Consider the following 6,860-nt stretch of genomic DNA (forward strand, 5'->3'; position numbering starts at 1 on the left):
TCATGCCCCCGCTGGCCCCCGGAGCGCCGGTAAAGGCGTCAGACGGGGAGAGGGTTCTCGCCCGGGAGCCAAAGCCGGTCCGGCACCCGGGAGCGTCGGGAGCGCAGAGAACCATCTCTCCTCCCCGCGGGGAAGTTGGGCGGTTGGGTTGGTGGTGGTCCCGACCCTGCGAACTGCTCTGCAGAGACACTCACCCCCCACCCCTAAAGGCAGGGATTCACCCCCACGGCCCGAACCGCCCCGCTGGAGTTTCTCCCATTTGTGTTCCTAACCGGGGCTGGGTTGTGTGAAGGCACATCCCTCCCGGGCCAGAGGGCGCTTGGCCACCTCGGGGGATGTCACAGGTCCCGCAACCGCAAGCCCCGACCCTCGCACACGGCGGAGCCGTGGTCAGAACGCCCTTTGTCAGGAGGAGCTTCGAGGGCTGCAAGAAACAGGTGTCGAAAATCCTCAGCACGGATTTATTTTCAGAACAGCAGTTTTTCCCTCGCAGCGTTTCGGCTGTCGGGAGTCTGCAAACACAGCAGCGACGGGAAAGCCGCGGGCTGTGAGGGGCACCGGAGCGCCACAGCCGCGCTCCGCTGCGGGACGGATTCTTTTACTTAAGCTCAGAGACCTCTGATATTGGTTGTCACCACGGGCCATCACACAGACGGACGTGCGAGCCAGGAAAAACACAGGCTCTTTTGTATCATCAGACTTTATAACTGCTTTGAATTTTTCAGCATTTCTCATATATATACACACACAAAATTCGCAGCTTATGTGCAAAATGTGTTGTTTAGATGGTAAATGCGGATTCCCCCGTAATGGGTTAGCAAGGCTTGTCTGAATCATTCTGCAATGGTAAAGAACTTGATAGGATGAGAAATAACTACTTTGTGTTTTCAAATTTGGAATGAAAAACGTAATTACTTGCTTTTTCCCATAAACTTGAGTATTGACAAAGACTGGCTAGAATCTTTGCCTTTCCAGGTCTTTATTTTCTGAAGGAAAACATTTTTTATAGCTGGTAATAGGATTTTGTTTGTTTGTTTGTAGAAATCAACCTTGGTGTTTTTGAAAGCTGACCTTTGTGTCAAAATCCAATTTAAATAAGAAATTTGCATTCTGGCCTTTCATGTATGTTTGGGAAACACTTTAGAGTTAACGTTTATTGATCCTTCTAGCGTCTCTTATTATTGGGTCAAATTTCCTGTCTCTTTACGCATTTCAGTGTTTCCATTTCGTATCTATTAAGGAAGCAGAAAAACTGCATCTCTCTTCAAGGATCTGTAGAACATGGGGCAATATTAATATTTTAAATAAATGACCTTATCTAAAAATTAATCACTTCCAATGGGGTACGCCATGCTGTGAGCGGGATACCTGCCAGCCTTGAGTCTTTCTTAAAGTCTAAGCCAACTAGCCCAGCTGTAATTTTTTTCTTGAAACCTGGCTGGATCTGTTGGCCAGCTGGTTGTTCCCCGTGGCCCAGGGTCGGGGTATGTATGTCCCCAGCCTACCCAAGCATATCAAGTGTCATATGGCAGGTTTGAACAGGCAGTCAGTGGTGAAAAATCAAATAGATGGCACCATGTGGAGAATACAAGCCGAAACGCCTGCCTCCGCCAATTATTAATAGTACAGGGAATGACCCAACTTCCCTTTCCTCTTGCTGTGCCCCAGACAAGGATGTGTGTTCGAGAAGAGCCCCAGCCTCAGAGTGCAGGTTTCTGTGTTGCTTGGGTGACTCAAGGCCTTTATTTCTTTTCTGATACTGGCCCCATATTTTTATAATTTATTGTATTATCTTAGTTCTGTAAAGGAGTAATATGTAGACACTACTTCTTCCTCGTGGCATGGCACCAAAGCTAAAACATAACGGCGTTTTCTCTTCACATTTGTAATACACGGACCGAGGTTCAGCTGGTTTGAGCTGAAAACTGACCGTGAGCTTAATTTATCCAAGCCAGCTTTGAACAACAACATTTTTCAGTATTCTTTTACATTTGGTAGGGAACAGACTGAGAGCAGGCATCAAGAGGGAATGACTTCTGTTCTCCCGGGGTTACCATGTCTAGACAAAGTAGACTGCTGATGAGCATTATGGATTTGGCATCTTGAAAAACTGCGTGAAATCAGACCAGGGATTATCCCTGGCACAGGATGCTCTCCCCAATATTTTCTTTACAATACCATATTTTTTTTTAAATCGTGTAATTCCTGAATTTGTTTTAACTGATGCTTTTCACAGCGCTTTGAATATTCCAATACAAAAGTGATACAAAAGATACAGGTGGTTTTTTGAAGCATCACATCTAAGTTAAACACTAGTATATTTTCCAGCACGTCTAGCATTCAGGAGGCCGACTGCACACGTACATGGCAATCGGCACAGGCTGTGTTCCAGAAAGCTCATGGAACACTTGCAAGACACTGAACTGTGTGATCTGCTGGCAGATGAACAGGGAAGAGTTTTTATCCTCTGCTTGGTTCTGTTTAAGGTCATCTTTTTGATCCATTTTTCAGCCTCCGAGGCTGCTCATGTCCCGGGAGGCTGATAAAGGAGTGCATGAGCATAGAATAAAGAGAAGACCAGAATATTCATGTGCTCCAAACTCCTGGGAACTTGCAACAGAAGAGAAAAATCTGAAATATTTTCTCAGTAGGATTTCCCTACTAAGCAACACTTTTCTGTGCAGACAACTGGTTCAAAGCAGCGTTGACACTTCATGCCAGGCCCTGCACTCCTTCCACTCTGCGGTGGTGTAAACCATGGGCAGATGGTTCAGTGCAGTGGAAAATCAGGTCTCCAAGAAAATACAGAGCTGAGAATAAAACACCCTCAAGCGGAAAGCTACATGGCTTATTTCAGGATAAAACGAAAAACTGAGATCCTTGGGCAAAAAATAGAATACGCCTTCAGAGTGGTGTATTCCACTTACATGAACTGCCTCATTCCTTCCCATTTGAGAAAACATCCATCCCTTCACAGCTGAAGGCTCATCTCATTTGTTGTCTTTCAGTTCATTGATCTGGTTTCTCAGGGCTTTCACGTGACTGTCCTTTGCTGAACTAACAAGCGTACTTATCACTGAATTTTCTTTCATTTTTACGTGCATACTGAAGGCAAACCTTTCAGAATTTCTTCCCACTTAAGCTGCAGCGTGACCTGAATTGCATCCATCTTTGTTTAAATCCACTGGGGCATAAACATCCAGCCAAAATAGGTAAGAATATAATGTCAAAAGTTTAATTCTGGTTTTATATTTGTGCATAAAGACATAAATTACCCCTGAAAATTTCTTCCATTAAGCCTGATTTATTATATGCAGTCTCTGCACTTGTGGCCTTTAAAGTTCCTGACATACCCCTACCTCACTATGTCCCCATCCCAAAAGTAAAGCTTTTAACTCTGCTCCAGCCAAATTCCAGCTCCTGACATTCCTCTGCTTGCACTGGAGTGCCAGGAATAAGTACCAGGGTAGGGAAATCCTCGTGCATACACTGTGCTGTCTTATGTTAAAGAACTATTGGATTACATCTCGGCTGGCTGCATTTTGGTGACCTAGATTCTGTTCATACTAGCTGAAAAATAATTTAGCAAACCTTGGTATAAAAGCGTATCTCAGATTAAAATGGGCTGATATTTATTTATCTGGAGGAAAAAGACAGAAGCGAACTACTGGCACTTCTCACTGGTATACCTGAAATAGCTACTCTGAACCGATAGCCTGATGTCTGCTTCCTTTTTATCTGTAGCTGCCTCCGTACATGCATCTGCAGTGCCCCCCCTACACTTTAGATTTCATCTGAAATCTGTGGAGTTCTGGATTCTTCTGAAGGACATGCCTGACAAGCAACCAAATCCATTCAGCAGAAGGGCGTTAAATAAGGGCGCTGTAAGACCCCATCGGCATCATCATCATTTGTAACAACTCCATGCACCAGGCTTGCTGGAAAAAACCCAAGACTTTGCCAATTACTAAAGCAACGAAGAAGATTCCACTGCCCCAACGACTTGCTACTCATTGGTAACTTGCCGTTCAGCTTTTTTTTTTTTTTTCAAAGGTAAAATGAATGCGCAGGGTGCTTGGAGTCAATTTTTGGTGGTGAATATGAAGTCACTGTCTATGCTAATATCAATGGCCCTTTCACTGTAATGCGCTTTACTGTACAGAGAACAAATACAGTTTCCATGGCAGTGTAAACATAAATACATACCACACTCCAAAGAGTGAGTCACACGTGCTGCAGAGAACGGAGAAAGTTCACTGTCTTAAGCTGAGCAGGTTATCCCAGTCCTTCAAAGGGTTACAACAAGAATTTAACTGTCGTGAATGAAGAGTAAGTTCCACATACAGAGGAGATGGATAAATCCGTGGTGACTACTTAGTACTGGTACTAAGTACTGGTCAAGACGTTCCTTTGCATTGCACATGTTAGCCTTAGGAGGGCTCAGCACAACGCAAACTACACATTGAATGTGTGATACGGACCTTTGCCTTGCTGCTGGGAGTCTGAAGACAAGTGCTTTATAGTCTGAAATAGCGAGAACCTGACCTTGAGTATCAGCAGCATGCACTTGACAGGTGTCTTGTAATATCATTTATCCAAAGCTGAGACACTGATATATAGATTCAGAGGAAAATGAATCTTGGGTGGAATTAAAATCAAATATGTAATGTGCACTTTGTAACAGGGAAAAAAACATGGTGAGACCTGTCTTGGGGGAATAAAACGTGCACTCAGTAGATATGGGAGCAAGAGTTTTCCCTAGCAAGATTTTTCTTATAAGTCCCAAAACCTAGAGGTTTGTTTATGACCCTAAGCCAGAGACTTTATATCCCTTCCTAAGAACCAGTTATTTTTTTTAATATTACAGCTCAGAAGGTCTTATCTACTTATTTTACTAACCTAAATCCTTTCCCAGGACCTGTTCTGCCTGCAGAATATTCAGATTAACTGTTAAGGTTTCCAAAGGCTGCTCTGAGCAGGAATACTGCCTTTGGTCCTTACTGCAAGCGAAAGCAAAGCAATGTCATGGCAAAACTGCATATTCCTCTTGGCTGGGCTGACATGTGAATGTCGACGATGTGAATTCAGTACTTGGGAGTCACTGAGGTAAAACAAGGCCTGAAGGTTGAGGATTGCTATTTATACACTGGCTCATGGCAGAGTACACAACACACCAAGAGTTTTAAACAAAGTTAGTAGCAATAGCAGTTAAGATCTTCTACGGGAAAAAGGGTTAAGGGAGAAACAAAACCTTTCATTAGATCAACCGATTCAGTGCAGGAGCTTGACCTAAATCTGACACAGCCCCATCAGTAAGGGCCAAAACCAAAGGGAGAGGGACAATAAATCTGCCAGTCATGGTGTCAAATATGTCTCAGCATACAGACATTGAGAAGTTTGGAACTCATCCCTCCAGCATCCGATGGAAAATTAAATGAATACATACAAACAGCAGCATCTTTCTGAATTAAAGTGATGTGTCTGAATGCCTCATTAACAATGCGCCACAGAGAATAATGTCTGTCTCCAGACCACCTTGGCTGTATTGCAATGTGCGTGCGACCGCAGGGGAGAAAAGGAATAGGTGAGGAAAATAGAGAGGGGGAGCAGTTCATTGCGATGGCTGTTTCGGGCTGTTTCATCACCTCTTCTCTGCCCTTCCCCCATGGGAACAGTCACTTCTGACTGCTCTTCGTTGTCTGTTTAAATCACATCAATTTAAAAGGGTTATGAGAGGCTGTATTTAATCAAACGTTTGTTATGTCCAGGTGTCTTTGTCTGTCTCCTTTCCCAGATTTATCCAGAGATAATTATCTCATGTTGGAGACTCGTTTCCCCTTGAGGACCAACGGGAATATCCACTTAAAAATTAAAAAATAATTGGAACTAACAGAATGCGTGTGGTTAGCTATCCTGTTACCTCTGCTCCGGGGCACAGTTCTCGCCATCTGGTCTGTCCTGACCTGGTAGGGGTAAGCTCTCCAAGACGAAACTGTTCGTCTTTGTCCTGCCAGGCAGATATTCACATGAAAATATCATACTACTGAAAAATAACAACTGAATAGAGTTTGCCAGACTTCCCCCCACCCCACCCCACCCCCCATCAGGAATATAAACATGAGGAATTTCAAAAGCGTGACAAAGACCGCGGTACACCAACGCCATTAAAATTCATCTCGGCTGCCTGGCAATGTAAGAATAATGCCACAGTGTATGTGCTCGTACAGTAGAAGCCACTGTTGAGATTTTTAAATCCCATTGCAGTGAATGGAAGCCGCGTGTCCAGCGCCTCTGAACTGCTATCGCTATAAAAGCCGATATGCACAAAACCACCCACGACTTAAAATCAGTGGTGTAAAGAGGGTAGTAAACAATACACATACAACAGGTTAACACATTTGGCCTTTGCTGAAGTGAGCGCTATATTTTTTTGCAGTACCTCGGTGTTTAAATCTTGTTTCTGTGCGCAGCACAGCTCCACCCTGCCACAGAGCGTTTAAGGCCTCCGGCTCTCAGTTTTACTTCCACGCACCTAACACAGAGGTTTTGTCCTCTGCGGTATTACGAAGTTTAAGCTTTTGTGCTCTTCATAAAAGAAATGACCCAGGGACCTATGAAAGCCTGTTTAGCTGCAAAGATTTATCTTTATCTAAAGGACTGCTCTTTTGTAAACATCATCATTAATCGCTTCTGCGTAAATAAGCGCACCTATTGACCTACACAGCGGGGAGTCACAGCCTCCGTTATTGGCATAAACAGGGGATAATGGTTAATGTTGGTACAAACCCACGAACACCCGCGGGACGCGGCCGTGCCCCCCCGCCCCTCTCGGAACGCACTGACGGGCGGCCCCGCACGCC

At 44.4% G+C, this 6,860-nt stretch overlaps 1 protein-coding gene across 1 annotated transcript in view; it reads left to right on the forward strand.

Annotated features, from left to right (window-relative positions):
- DDX20 (DEAD (Asp-Glu-Ala-Asp) box polypeptide 20) overlaps positions 1–6,860 on the forward strand; it is a 16,724-nt gene that overhangs the window by 3,888 nt on the left and 5,976 nt on the right. The window lies entirely within an intron of this gene.

Source organism: Charadrius vociferus, unplaced genomic scaffold, assembly GCF_000708025.1.
Source record: "Charadrius vociferus isolate BGI_N301 unplaced genomic scaffold, ASM70802v2 scaffold1077, whole genome shotgun sequence".
NCBI lineage: Eukaryota > Metazoa > Chordata > Aves > Charadriiformes > Charadriidae > Charadrius > Charadrius vociferus.